The following is a 13,255-nucleotide window of genomic DNA, read 5'->3' on the forward strand; positions in this document are numbered from 1 at the left end:
AGCCCAATTTTGAATTTGATTTAGGCTCAGGGTCTCACTGATTTGCTTAGTGCCTTGCCATTGCTAAGGCTGATTTTGAAATTTTTGATCCTCCTGCCTCAGCCTCCCGAGGTGCAGGGATTCCAGGAGTGCACCACTGCGTTGGCCAAGGGGCTCCTTTTGGGCAGTGGGGTTTCCTTGGAGAGAAAGCTGACCCTGTCCTGGGGTCATCCCTGATTTGCCCACACAGCAGTGCTTTGTTACTTTTTCTTTTCTCTGGAGGGCAACTCAATTCATACCTAGTAAACATAGCCCCACAGGTTCTCTGATTAAGAATAGTGCAGAGCTGGGGGGCAGTGGTACATGCCTGTAATCCCAGACACTCTGGAGGCTGAGGCTGGAGGATGGCATGTTTGAAGCCAACCTTAGCCATTTAGTGAGGCTCTGAGCAACTCAGTGAGACTCTGTCTGTAATGAAGTATTTTAAAAAGGGCTGGGGATGTGGCTCAGTGGTAAAGCACCCCTTGGTTCAACCCCTGGTACCAAAAGAGAGAGAGAGAGAGAAGTGAAGAAATAAGGGAAAACAAAACTCAAGCTAAGATCTTAACCCTGCAAACGCAGCTGGTAGAGAAACGTGCTGACTTCAGGGCTATGAGGATTCACCTCACCAAGACTCAGGTAGCAAATGCTCTCCAAACCTGTCACCCTCAGGGCTGGGTGAGCTCCGCGGTAGAGCACTTGCCTAGCATGTGCAAGGCCCTGGGTTCAATGCCCAGTGCGGCAACAAAAAGAATTTCAAAACCCCATGTGATCCTCAGGTCCAGGGAGAGCAGTCAGAGCAGCTGTCTGCCCCTGAGACTGGGCCTGGGAGGACTCACTGGGAGGATGCCAGGGGGCTCATCAAAGGTCCGGGGAATTGCCACCAGTGCGGCCAAGGTCACTCCTAGATGGCAAAATGAAACCTGTGAGCCACGTTTTCTGTGACTCTCAGGAATCCCTTCCACACCTCTGTCCTTAAAACAGGGAAGAGTAATAATGTCACTCAGTCCCTTTGTAGTGCTGGGACCACAGTGGTCTTTAGAGGAGATCTCATGGCTGCCCTGGGTCACCCCCTGCTTCACATCCCCTTGGTGACCAGTGGTCTCTTCCCACCTGAATGCTGTCCAGACCCGACTCCTGGGGTGCAAGCCTTCCCCTCCACCCTTTACCAGTGCTCACCAGCTGCCCTGGGGCATGGGAGGCTGTGACCCAGGCTTGGGTAGGGCTTCCCCCTTAGCCAGAGCCGTCCTGAGAGCCCCAGGCTGCAGCCCCAGCCTGGAAGTGGCTGCCTGGAACAGAGCAGGAGGTTGCTCCCTGTGGCCCCTCTGGCCCCTCTCTTCCTCCTGTGGAAGGAGCATGTGAGGAATGGCTTGTCCTTAACCCTGTGCAGAAGCTTCCAAAGAAACCGCTTCAAAGCCCTGGAGCAGGGGAGGGTTTTGAAAGGTTTGTGGAGCCATCTGAGAAGAAATGGCAGAACTTCAGAGATGAACAAGAGAGCAGGAGTTCCAAGCCTCTTTCGATGGAGTTTCTAGCAAAACAGGATGTTGGTTGCAGGAGCCAGATGCAAGCCAGGCTCAGATGACCCCATGGAGTACCATCAGGCGACCAATGGCCACTTGAAAACTGTATCGTAAAAGAGCTTCCAGTCCTGAAGCGCAAACTATGCCAGGGGCCTCCAGGCTAAATGACAGAAGCAGGCCCACAATGACACATGGCCTGTGACCTCACTCATGGAGAGTATAATACAGATGTACCATAGAAGTAGAAAACATTATTGTGACCAATATTTTCATAATGATGATTGTTAGGATGGCCTTTCATGTTGGTTGTGATAATTGACAGCTGTCATTTTACAAATAATGTTGATCAAACGCTCCCTCTGGGCCATGCTCTAGGCCAGCCACTCTACCTGCCTTGCCTACCTGATCCTCACAGTGTCCCCAAGAAGCCAACACAACAAACCAGAAAGCACAATGTCCCTGCTAGCAAGTGCAGGACCTAAGTCTTGAACCCAGACACAGAGACCAACCAAATTCAATGAAATATTTACTGGAATACTGGTAGAAATCTAGGAGAAGAGGCTGTGGCCTAGAAATGGGGAGGGTTGGCTTCAATCCTCAAAACCCAAAGCTGTCAAGATGGTTCAATTGACCATCCACGTTAGAAACTACTCTCCAACGAAATATGCCCCAAACATTGTCAAAACAGAGGGACCGATTGGGAGGAAATGGCAACCCAGTAGAATAGGAGGCACGAGGAGAAACACAGATGAGCACTATGCACGGGAGGAGGTCACTGGAACACAGCTGGCAAGAAGATGAACACAGGCTCAAATGATGTGTTTTATTTATTTATTTTTTACCCAAATTAAGGATGTTGATAATATGTGCTGGGAGGGGATAGGAAGATAAGCTTTTTTCATACACTTTGGAGGCACATTTAACATTATCCATGAAACTTAAAAAATGCACGAATGCTATGCTCCCTACAACACAGAAATTCAGGTCTTGGGACGTGCCCTGGGAAGCTCCCAGAAGGAAGTTCATTTCAATGCCGTGTTAAATTATAAGACGTGTACAATGCAATGGCCATTGGCAGGAAGTCTGTGGCCACAGTGAATAAGGAGGCACGTGCTGACTGCAAGTTCTTAGGACCTGTGGGTGGAAAGAAGACCCTGGACCACATGTTTCAGCTGTGGGACACAGACACAGCCCTGAACATAGGCTGGTCCAGCGGCACTGTGCATCTCTCCAGATCCACACGGTGTGGAAACCGCAGCCATCACTTGGCTTTAGGGACAGTAGCTGAGGTGATTTTCTTTTCTGAGAGATAGGGGACCACGGGTGACTCCCTAATAGACAGATGACCAGAGCCACCTCTGGGGAGAGTCTGGGCCAGGAGGTGATGGGAGAAGAGGAATTCGATCATCTGTTTCCATTTTTCTGTGATTTGGTTCAAGTGGTAAAGCCCTGCTATTTATTAATTAATGGATCAAATAGGTTCATCATTGTTTTAGAGTACAATTAGGTGCCTTCAAACTTTAGGCTACATGGGCACATTTGAGAACGGTTCCAGCCATTCTCTCATCCTTTGGGTCATTCCCCTCCTATGTCCTGTGAGACATTTTCTATGTGAGGCTTGAAGAAGAAGAAGAAGAGAATATTCTGTAAAGAAAACCTTATGATCTGTGCATTATAAAATTGAATGGGTTCATTCAGAAATCAGAAGTTCTATTGAAAGCTCTTTGCATGAGGCAAATAAAACTTATTTTTAGGCATCCTGGTGAAGACAAGGTTTTATCTTTTTGTCTCATGTCTGTGTTTTTCTTTTTATTTGTTAGAATGAAATCCATAGGTTGGCAGACCATTCTATCAGATGTGTACCTAGATGACATTTCAATTACCCACTTTTACATGGTAGACATTTTGTACATGAACACTGCCTGTCTGCAACTTTTTTTAAAACAGGACTGGGCTCAGGAGCCCAAATACCAATGTTAGCTGGAACATGTTCTCCAGTTTGGCCTATCTGTCAGTATTCCCTGAGGTCATCTGTTCCATGAGCTTCGTTACTCCTGCTCCCTCACCAGCTTTCATAGAAACCACATGCTGTCTATGAGTCAGAGACACCAATCTCACAACATAGCATTCTTTGAGTATCCAAAGTCCCACTTTTCACTTCGCCATGCCTGACATTGTCGGTAATATTTACCGGCAAATGTGAGATTTTCAAAGATCCAATTCTATGTGCTCCTTTCTCAAAGAGCCTTAGGCAGGGCTATAGCATACATAAATATGAAGGAAAGGCCTAGTTTTTAAAATGTCATCCATCGAATAGTTGACACATATCTGAGATATTTTTTTATTTTGGAGGAGGTATTATTTAATAGGGAAATCCAACAGCTACATGATAGTGAAATGAGAAGTCTTGCATCCATTTTATTCTTTGTGATGATTTTGATGAGTAAGGATAAGATACTTCCTTGTTCCAATGAAGATGTTGCCCACTTCTGTGAATGGATGCACCGTGTCACCCACTACTTGCATATCTGCATGTTGTGCTTGACATTACCATCGTACTCGGCAGGTGGCAGAAAGTCAATACTGAAGTTCAGCTCTGGTGTTCTAGCAGCTGTGCTGCAGATCCTTGGTGTGCCACCTTGTGCAATCCATGCTGCTCTGTTCATGTTCCTATTGACTTCCTGGTGATGAGCATCATGGTCTCCTGGTCTTGAGAATGGCCAAGCATTTCTCTGTGAATGTGGAAGGTGGGCATGTGGAAGGCTTCAGGGAGGAGGGATCATTGATCATGTACTCTAATCCATGTGCCTGTTTAATGACCTGTTTTTCTTCTTGGGTTTTAAGGGAGACACTGCCCTCAAACACTTCTGTGCAGCTGGGAATGCAGGCTTCTGCTTCACCTTGAAGGAAGCATTCATGAATCCTTTCCAGAAGACATGAGAAGAGAGAGTGAGCCTCTGGTAACATGCAGGTTCCTTGCATTGCCCATGGGCTAGAGGAGAGAAGAGTTGCTTCATGAGATTTGATCCCCTTTTTCCTGAAAAGTTCCACACGGAGGTGAGTCCCCAGCATGTTTAGACATCATTTCAGACATCTTTGTTGATGGAAATGAATCACACCCCCTGATGATGTGGAAGAGCTGAAGATGGGTTTGCTATGAATTTTCTATTTCATTTCTCAGGGCCTGAGTCAAGCCAGCCATTGTGCTGTCAGCGCATGAGCTGCTGGTCAAATGTGAGGAAGTGGTCTTGCTTTATGAAAACACCATCCTGAGTCAGTGAGCCAGAGGCAGCCTGCAGTCCCTGTTTTCCTGTAAAGGCAGATTGCTGTGGATGGCCTCTGGCCTCATAATGCAGCCCTGCTCAGAGTAGGGGATTGAGGGTCCAGGCAGATCCCAGTTCCTTTTGACCTTTATTGCCATTGGGCCACCCCAGGGTCCTTGGACTCTACCTGGTCTTCTGGCCTGGGTCAGGGCATGTGAGGTTTGGAATCCCCCTCTGTGGCAGGATCCCAGGCCCCCCAGCCACTTGAGGGCAGCACATCCTTCCCTAATTGTGTTAGAGGGGGAGGATTCTCCTGCCCATCCTCATCCATGCTCATCCCTCATTTTGTAGCTTCGCACCTTAGGACCTTTATTCATTGACTTACGCTAAGATGAGTCAATCAGCAGTCTCCCAAGGGTTTACATTGTGGTAATTGACACCGAACATCTGTTTTGTAATTAAACCATTTTGGAGGACACAGTTGAGTGGCATTAAGCATGTTCATGTTGGTGTATAGGCGTCACCACCATGCATCTCCAGAAGTCACGTGGACATACTCTTGCCATCAATGCAGAATTCTAGTGCCCTTGAGGCCCAGGAAAAGAACATTGTACTTTATCTTTTTATGAACCTGATAATTGAGAATCTGAGATAAGTGAAATCCTACAAAATTTGCCTTTCTCTGGACACGATCATTTTCAAGGGATGCAGTTCACCCCCACTCGTGGGCATATCAGGTCCACTGCTAACTCTGCGGGTGTTTCAATTGCACTCTCGGTGACGGTGGTGACTGTGTGCACATGAGCTGTGTGTCCAGCTCAGATCCCAGGATCTAGGGTCTTTGGTTCCACGCAGCCTATAGGTTGCCTGTTCCTCCAGGTGTCTGCAGGCCAGTGGCACGAAGGCCCTGGGCCTGGTGGTTTCTTTAGGTGAGTGCAATACGTGTCCACAGTGTGGTGGGACATGATGGACTATAAATAGAAGCAATGCCTGGATACTCCTGGGATCTCAGTAGGCTCAGCCTGTGTGCTGAGAATTGTTGTGACCTCCTAATTAATGGAACCCCAGAATCCCAGAGAAAAGGGCAAGTCCAGAGCAGTGGAACCTCACTGTCTCTGAGAGAACTTTTGGGGTGGGGGGCCGGGATACATTGATGTGAGGACGCTGATGCAGAGTCACGTGCTCCGAATCCAGGTAGAGGTGCTCAGGAACAGCCTGGGCTGGCACGTGGGTTCCCCACCTGCACACCTGTGGAACATCTCGGGGCTCTGATTAGCACAGCAGCCTGACCACGTGAGGGCATCTGCTGTCTCTGCGTACAGTGAGCTGGGTTTTCTTCACGTCCCTCAACAATTCCACATAACACCAGCTCTGAACCCAGAGTCCTGGGCACTTAGTTGAGGCTCCATCAGCTCCCACCTCTCTCTACCTGACAGAGCCCTCCTGGCTCCCTCTGCACTCATTACATTGAAGATGAAACCCTGGAGGGTGGGACTTCCCGTCATCCAGAAGTTCCCAAACACATTCCACTGTTCCTGGAACTCAAATGGTTGGGGGGGCCACAAGCACCCTGGAATCCATGTGTGGGAACCATGGTAGTATAATCAAGAAACAGGAAGGAGAGGGGTTGGACTGATCAGTACAGATGGCAGGGCCTAGTACAGAGTGGAACGGAGAGTTCTCACCCGGGGTGATTGTTGTGATGTGCACAAATGCTCTGCTGGTGCTGGGGTGCCCGCATGGTTTCTGGGGTCTTGAAAGGCTACAGATGCCCACAGAGTGTTCTCAGATGCACAGTGGGAGGCCCGTTGCAATATGTACATGTGGAAGAAGTAGGAGACCCCCTTAGTGTGGAGGTGCCATCTAGAAGGCAGCCTCACTTCTCTGAAAAAGTTGATTGGAAAAAAAGGGTCCGTACCTGTGCCCAAAGGGCCATATATGCTCCTGGAAGTTGGTGGTGGAAATAGTTCTCCATCCATTAATCACTCCCTCACTCACTAATGTCCTTGTGTCCTTGAGAAAGGCTCTCCCTGTCCTGGTTTTCCTGAATAGAAATCCTCTTGCCTCTTGGGTGAATAGGGTTATGGGTTGTGCAGAGGGTGGTGGTTTACTGAGCATCTTAGAGACTGTCCTTTATGGAGCCTAATGATCCCAACTGGGGAATGAGGCCAGGGTCCTAACTGTGGTTAGTGTGAGGACACCATGGGTTCAGAGAGGGAAAGAAGGACAAGGGAATCTCAGATGTCCCTTCATGGCCCCTGGAGTTAGAGGACTTACCCCTTTGCACCTGGGATCAGGAGACCTCATTTCCTCGAGGACACGCACACTCAGACGTTAATCTTGAGTGTGGGTTCCTTTCTGGGGTCCAGGGCTGTTGTTAGCCACCAGGAATGACAGTGCTCTCCATGCTGAGTGGAGCCAGTTTTTGCCAGGAAAGAGCCCGTGGTCACGCCTTGTGCAAAGCACCCCACGCCAGGGGCTCCCATCCCTACATTCCTGTCCTGAAAGGAAACCACTCAGAGGCAAGGTGGGTCCAACCACCTCCCATGTGTTCACTCATCACTGTGTTCCAGCATCACCCCAGTTCACAGTCCTGATGGGATTGGATGTGGCTCAGAATGTCACCTTCATGAGCTCTACCCTGCCACAGCTGCAGTTCTGCAGTGGGAGAAACTCAAAACCTCAAAACACATGCACATGAAAGAAAAGAGCAAGAGCCAGAGCCCAAACAGGGCCACATGTGGCAAGGACAGCTGGAGTGCCTAGGTTGGGACTCAGAATTATGTCAGTGGGGTGGCATTGCTGCTGACACCAGTGTGATAACAGAGAGCCAGCCCTGCTCATTTTGCGGAGCAGTGTGTTGGGGAAGGCAGAAGAAATTGAGAGGCAGGATTGAGTTTGGCCCTAGGAGGAGGTTGGGTAAAAGGCCAGTGTGAGTTGGAGGGCCTGGGCAGATAGAGAGAGGCCAGGGCACACCCCAAAGCCTGGAGACTGCACTTGATGTCCAGGGTTGTGAAACACCACCTCCCCTCTTACTCACAACTGAGAGCAAGGGGCATTGATGAGTTCAGTTTGTGTGTGGCTGCATCCAAGGTGGCTCGGCTAGGCACCTCTGTTTCCTTGACTCAGGAGGCTGGGAGTCCAGGCTCCACTGAGGCTGGGCTGGGAGGATCGGACTCTGAGTTTATGCCTGTGTTCCTGGTAGGATCCATGTTGGCTGAGCCTCAGTGTTTTTGCAATGAGAGGATGGGTGACTGTCATGTCTTTATCACAGGACACACTTGCTAAATGGATTTGTTTGCTCTGGGGAGGAAAGAGAGAGAAGGGAGTGGTGCTGGAGACAGGGATGCAGACAGGGGTCATAGACTTGGCATAACTCAGTCTTGGAGGTGATATCCCATCACCTGTACCCACTTCAATTCCCATGAATGCAGAGGCTGAGCCCCCTTGAGGTGAGGGGTGAACCGGTTCTGGGCAGCAGGATGCTGTGGTACCTCGGAGTCTCTGTGAGACCCCAACACTAGACACACTTGGCCCTTTTGAAATCTTAGGAGAAGCCTTGGGAAGTTGTATGGCAGAGGGGAGCAGCCTCTGCATCTCAGTCCCCTCCAACTTGCCATGGTGTAGAGAGGGAACTGCAGCCACGATGGGACGGACATTGGCCACGTCCCTGTGTGGGACACAGGCCTGATTGAGTTGGGGTGCATTCTTTGTCTCTGCCCTTCTTGTGATTGTCCCATCTCTACATTTGTGCTTTAGCCACCTGTGAGTCCCATCTCTGGTTTCAGAGAGAATAGAGGGTGTTATGGGCCAATAGACACAATAAACCCTAGAGATTAGATGCTACCCTACTTTCCAGAAAAGACTGGGCACACCATGAGTTGCACAATGATGGGACCAGGGTCCAAAAGCTGCTGAGAGGGAAGGACTGGTTGTGAATGCATTTTTGAAGGCTCCAAGCTGGAACTCTAGTGGCACCAAGCAGGGCAGATGCTGGTGGGGATGTTTGGGTAGTTGTTGGTGAACACCTGCACACCTGAGATGTTTAGGCATGGAGGAGAAATCAGCAGCTCATAGGGCTTTTGAAAGTGGTCTTATGTGAAAAGAGGCTCAGGTATGGGCACAGGAAATGACATCATTGCCTTGACAATGGATCAAACAGAACATGGAACCCTGGTATCCAGGCACCCACTTAACTGACCAAGCCATCCGAGCTCATTTGGTTGGAGAAACTGGAGGGAGAAGGATGTTCTCCTGTGGTTGCAAACAATGCCGAGCCTCAGGCTCCCAGGAACCTCAGGGGGGCCAACTAGCCCTTTTGTGGATGCACTGGGTGAGGCTTCATCTTAGACGCCAGAGCCTCTGGCGATTGTCGCAGAGGAGCTCAAGAGTAACAGTGAGTAGCACAGGGCAGGTGAACCCAGCAGGCCCTCTAGTCTGATCCCTGATGAATGGCCCAGGACTCCTATTCTGACTGTGTGTGTGTGTGTGTGTGTGTGTGTGTGTGTGTGGGTGTGTGTTTGTACTGATGGGAACTGTCCCATTGTGCTTTGACTCTAGTGTATTGGCACAAGTCATTTTTCTGTTTGTCACCATTTCCATTTTAAACCAACATTCTTGGTCCCAACACAGGGTGAAAATGATGAGAACACGGAGGAGCCCTTCAGGGTACAGAGCCTTGAACCTTACAGGCAGGACCAGCTTAGGAATGAGCTCCTGCCTGTCATTTGTGGGAGGAACCTACATTGCAGCGGCAACATGGGGTTAATCTCCTGGGATTCCATCCCCACCCATCAGGTGCTGGATCTCTTGTTCCCAAGGTAAGCACCAGACCACCAAGCCCAAGTGTGTAGCCCCCTCATGCCTGGGTCTTGGGGCTGCCATGTACCTCTCAGGGACCCAAAGGTTTGTGATACCTAATGAGATAGAGGACCACACTCATAGTGGAATGTCAGTCCCGAATGGGACGAGTCCTGGAGGTGCCTGCCACAGCCTTGCAAGGGGAGTGAACTCCGCTCTCAGGCAGAGAAACCATCCTGACTCCAGCTGATCCACAGAGGTCCGTGGAGCAGTCCCCACACACTGGGCACCACAGCTCAATGGTGTGCACTGAGCTCATTCCCAGGTGGACTCAGCGAGGCCAGGTGGTCTTTCTGGTGTGATATTGGCTTTGTGAAGAACGTAGATCTGTGCCAGAGGCGTCTCAAAACTCAGGCCTTGGGAAAAGCACTTTTGGGTTAATAAAGACATGTTAATTTCCATAGTGGGACAGAGCATCCTAGCTGGGACATAGCTGGACAGGGGCTTTGGACATGGCGGCTCCCACACCCAGAGATATGTGGGAATCAGCAGTTTGGGCTCATTCACTGATGAACATGGAGAAAGCACCCACTGTGTGAAGACACGTTTCCAGTCACATTTCATAATTCATTGAAAAATAGGGTGCAAATGACTGCCATTGTGTCCCTTTTCATGGGGGTCAGCCTCAAACCGCAGGTGCCATGAGTACATATCCTACATGTGACTGCATCCCTGACTCCATGGGGCATAAGTGCACGTTGTCCTCTTCAGTGACTATGGTGGACCCCTGGACCAACTTCAACATGGAATGGGCTTGGGGTCAAGAGGGTGGGCTCCTGTTTCCAGAATAGGGACCTGCAAGGTGATTTGACTTGGGAAGGCTGAGGAAAGACTGCTCTCCCCAGTGTAGGGTCAGAGGTTTTCTCTGGAGGCCGTGGTGAAGGCAAGGCCAGGGTTTTGCTGACTCCACACCTTCCTCCCCACAGTGCCTCACCTTCCTTCCTGGGGACCTGGGTGAACCTCTACTCCGAGGCTTCCCATCAGCCTCCAGGCTTTCTGAGTCTGCAGCAGCTGCTATCCATGTGGCTCCTGCTGGGAGGCTTGAACCTGGAACACCAAGCACACCACCTCCTGGCCGCAATTGAAGATGGCAAATCAAGCCAGGCAAAGCCTGAGAGCCAGGCGGACTGTGGTGAGTACCTAAGGGTATATGAGGAAAGGTCCGACTGTTGTCCCACTGCAGGGAGTCTGTATGCCTGGTGTTGGGCTGGAAATTAGGACAAGCCTTTGTCCATTCAGGAAGTGACCCCAGTCTGCAAAGAGGTCCTGTGTGGGCCAAGGGCCTGAGTTCTTCCTGGCAGCAGAGGTATTGTCTGTCTGTGGGAAGGTCAGGGCAAGGCAGTCATGTTGGCATCTTTTCTCCTCTAGCTACAAGCTCAGTTCCTGTCACGGCTCCTCAGCCAACCCCAGAGCCAGAGCCTTCTCCCAGGGAAGGGGCAGAGCCGGAGTCCAGGACATCAGGGGTCTCTACTCGGTCCTCCCCAAGGCCCCAATATAACAAGCGGATGAGAGGCAGGTGCCTCATTCACGTCTACCTGGAAAAGGAAAGGACAACACAGTATAGGAGCATCCTGGTGAGTCTTCGAGCAGGGGAGTCTCCTGGGAGCCCACAGTGGGGAAGACCGAGTCCACAGCAAACACTTTGGACTAGGCCTGTCTTCTTGAACTGGAGCTTCTGGAAGGTCAGGAAGGAGAGCAGAAAGTGAGGAAGAGAGAGGCGGGAGAGCAGCAGCATGCCAGGTCTGGGTGCGAGTGGGCCTGCGTGTTTTGGGATGTGCAGGTCAGAAGTGCAGGAGTGAGTGCTGGGTTCAGAGGAGGTCAGAGAAATATCGAGGGTACAGGCCATCCTCTACTGACCTTGGTATTGAGGAGGAGTATATTGAACCGTGGAGGTTGAAGCACAGGAGTTGGCAGTCATTTTCTTGTGTGTGGGAGGGGATATGTTGCTGGTTGAAGGGAAGGGAGCCATTGTAGAATGATTAGGGTGGGTAGGTGTGGGTCACAGAGAACTGGGGGCCTTGGAGGGCCCCATTAGTGTCCTAGTTTGCATGTATGTGAATAGAGATTTAGCGGCTCTCTCTGCAGAATTTTCCTGGGTGTGGAGTATCCATCATGAGACTCTGGTGTCCACCTCCAGGGGAGCTATGTTGAACCACTGTACCTGCTGGGTCCGAACCTCCTGACACCCTAGCAAGCACTGACACTCTCGAGCCCAGCAGCTTCCATGCCTATCATTAAAGAGTCCTAGTGTGTGTTGTGCCCTGGCTGTCAGGACCAAAGCACCTAGGGTTTGTGCCTGGTCCATACAAAAATGCAGCTGCATCCCAGACCAGAGCAGGGATATGGAAGTGCACTGGACCATTCCTCCCATCTTGATGGGACTAGAGTGTGTCTGTACAAAGTCTTTTGGTCCTTATTCCCTTGTCCCTGTAGGGCATAGCAGGTTGAAGCAAACTCTTGTACTAAGATTGGACTAGAGGCTCATAGGAAGACCCCCACATGATCACATGAAGGCCTCAGGTAGCAGGGTATCAAGATGGTGCCCTTGTGTTGAGAGCTCACTTGTCTCTGATTGTCCTTGAGCACTGTCCTCTGGGTAGCTACTCCCAAATTCCCTCTCTGATGAGCTTTCTCCAACCCTGCTCAGGTGACCTGCCAGGACAGGGCTCCAGTCATCATCCGCAGGGCCTTAGATGCACACTTGCTCCAGCAGGAGGACCCAGAAAACTACGAGCTTCTGCAAATTCTCTCGAACCATCAGAGTAAGTGGAACCATCAGAGGGTAGGGAGCAGTGAGTCACAGTGGGCTCACGATAACTGGGAGCCAGAACACAGTGTGCATTGACCCAGTGCCCAGGATGAGTATGGTGGGACTTGTGCATAAAACAAAGTGTAATGATGGGGCATAAATCTGCAGGTTCTTCATGTTCCCCAGGGGCTGTGGACCTGCCTATCATGTGTTCTTTCCTTGGCCTGAGGAGGCATTGCAAAGCTATTATCCACAAGGGGCCAAGAAGAGAGGCTTCTTTGTCTTGTGTCAAAGAAGACAGACAACCACAGGGTGCCTACTTTGGTGGCCTTTCCTGACCTAGATGAGTACATGAGAAAAGCAGTTCAATGAAGAATCATTTCTGGCTTCCAATCTTTCTATTCATTGCAAACTGAGTTTACTTAGGACCAGAGGCCATTTCTAGAGAGAAGAGTGTGGTAGAATAGAACCCTTCACAGCTTGTAAACTCTTCTTGGAGAGAGAGAGAGAGAGAGAGAGAGAGAGAGAGAGAGAGAAAGAGAGAGAGAGAGAGAGAGAGAGAGAGAAAGAAGAAGAAGAAAGAGGAGGAGGAGGACGAGGAGGAGGAGGACGAGGAGGAGGAGGACAAGGATGAGGAGGACGAGGAGAAGGAGGACATGGAGGAGGAGAAGGAGAAGTAGAAAAATGAAAATAAGTTGAAGGAGGAGACCATGAATAAGAAGGTCAAGATGACTTTAAGAAGAAGCATGAGGAGAAGATGAAGAAGAACAAGAACAAGAAGGAGAAACACAAGCCGAACAAGAAGTATAACAATAAATTGATTAAAAATGTGAATGAGAATTAGA

The 13,255-nt window shown here is 50.1% G+C and overlaps 1 protein-coding gene across 1 annotated transcript in view; it reads left to right on the plus strand.

The window, feature by feature from the left end:
- Positions 1-11,209, plus strand: part of LOC144374234 (uncharacterized) — a 29,806-nt gene extending 18,597 nt beyond the window's left edge. Inside the window, exons 11-13 of the transcript XR_013433680.1 lie at positions 4,383-9,621; positions 10,588-10,793; positions 11,030-11,209. The gene's annotated coding sequence lies outside the window, so the exon portion shown is untranslated. The remainder of the gene's footprint in view (positions 1-4,382; positions 9,622-10,587; positions 10,794-11,029) is intronic.
- Positions 11,210-13,255: the final 2,046 nt, after the last annotated feature.

This window comes from Ictidomys tridecemlineatus, unplaced genomic scaffold, assembly GCF_052094955.1.
Source record: "Ictidomys tridecemlineatus isolate mIctTri1 unplaced genomic scaffold, mIctTri1.hap1 Scaffold_626, whole genome shotgun sequence".
In the NCBI taxonomy this organism is placed as follows: domain Eukaryota; kingdom Metazoa; phylum Chordata; class Mammalia; order Rodentia; family Sciuridae; genus Ictidomys; species Ictidomys tridecemlineatus.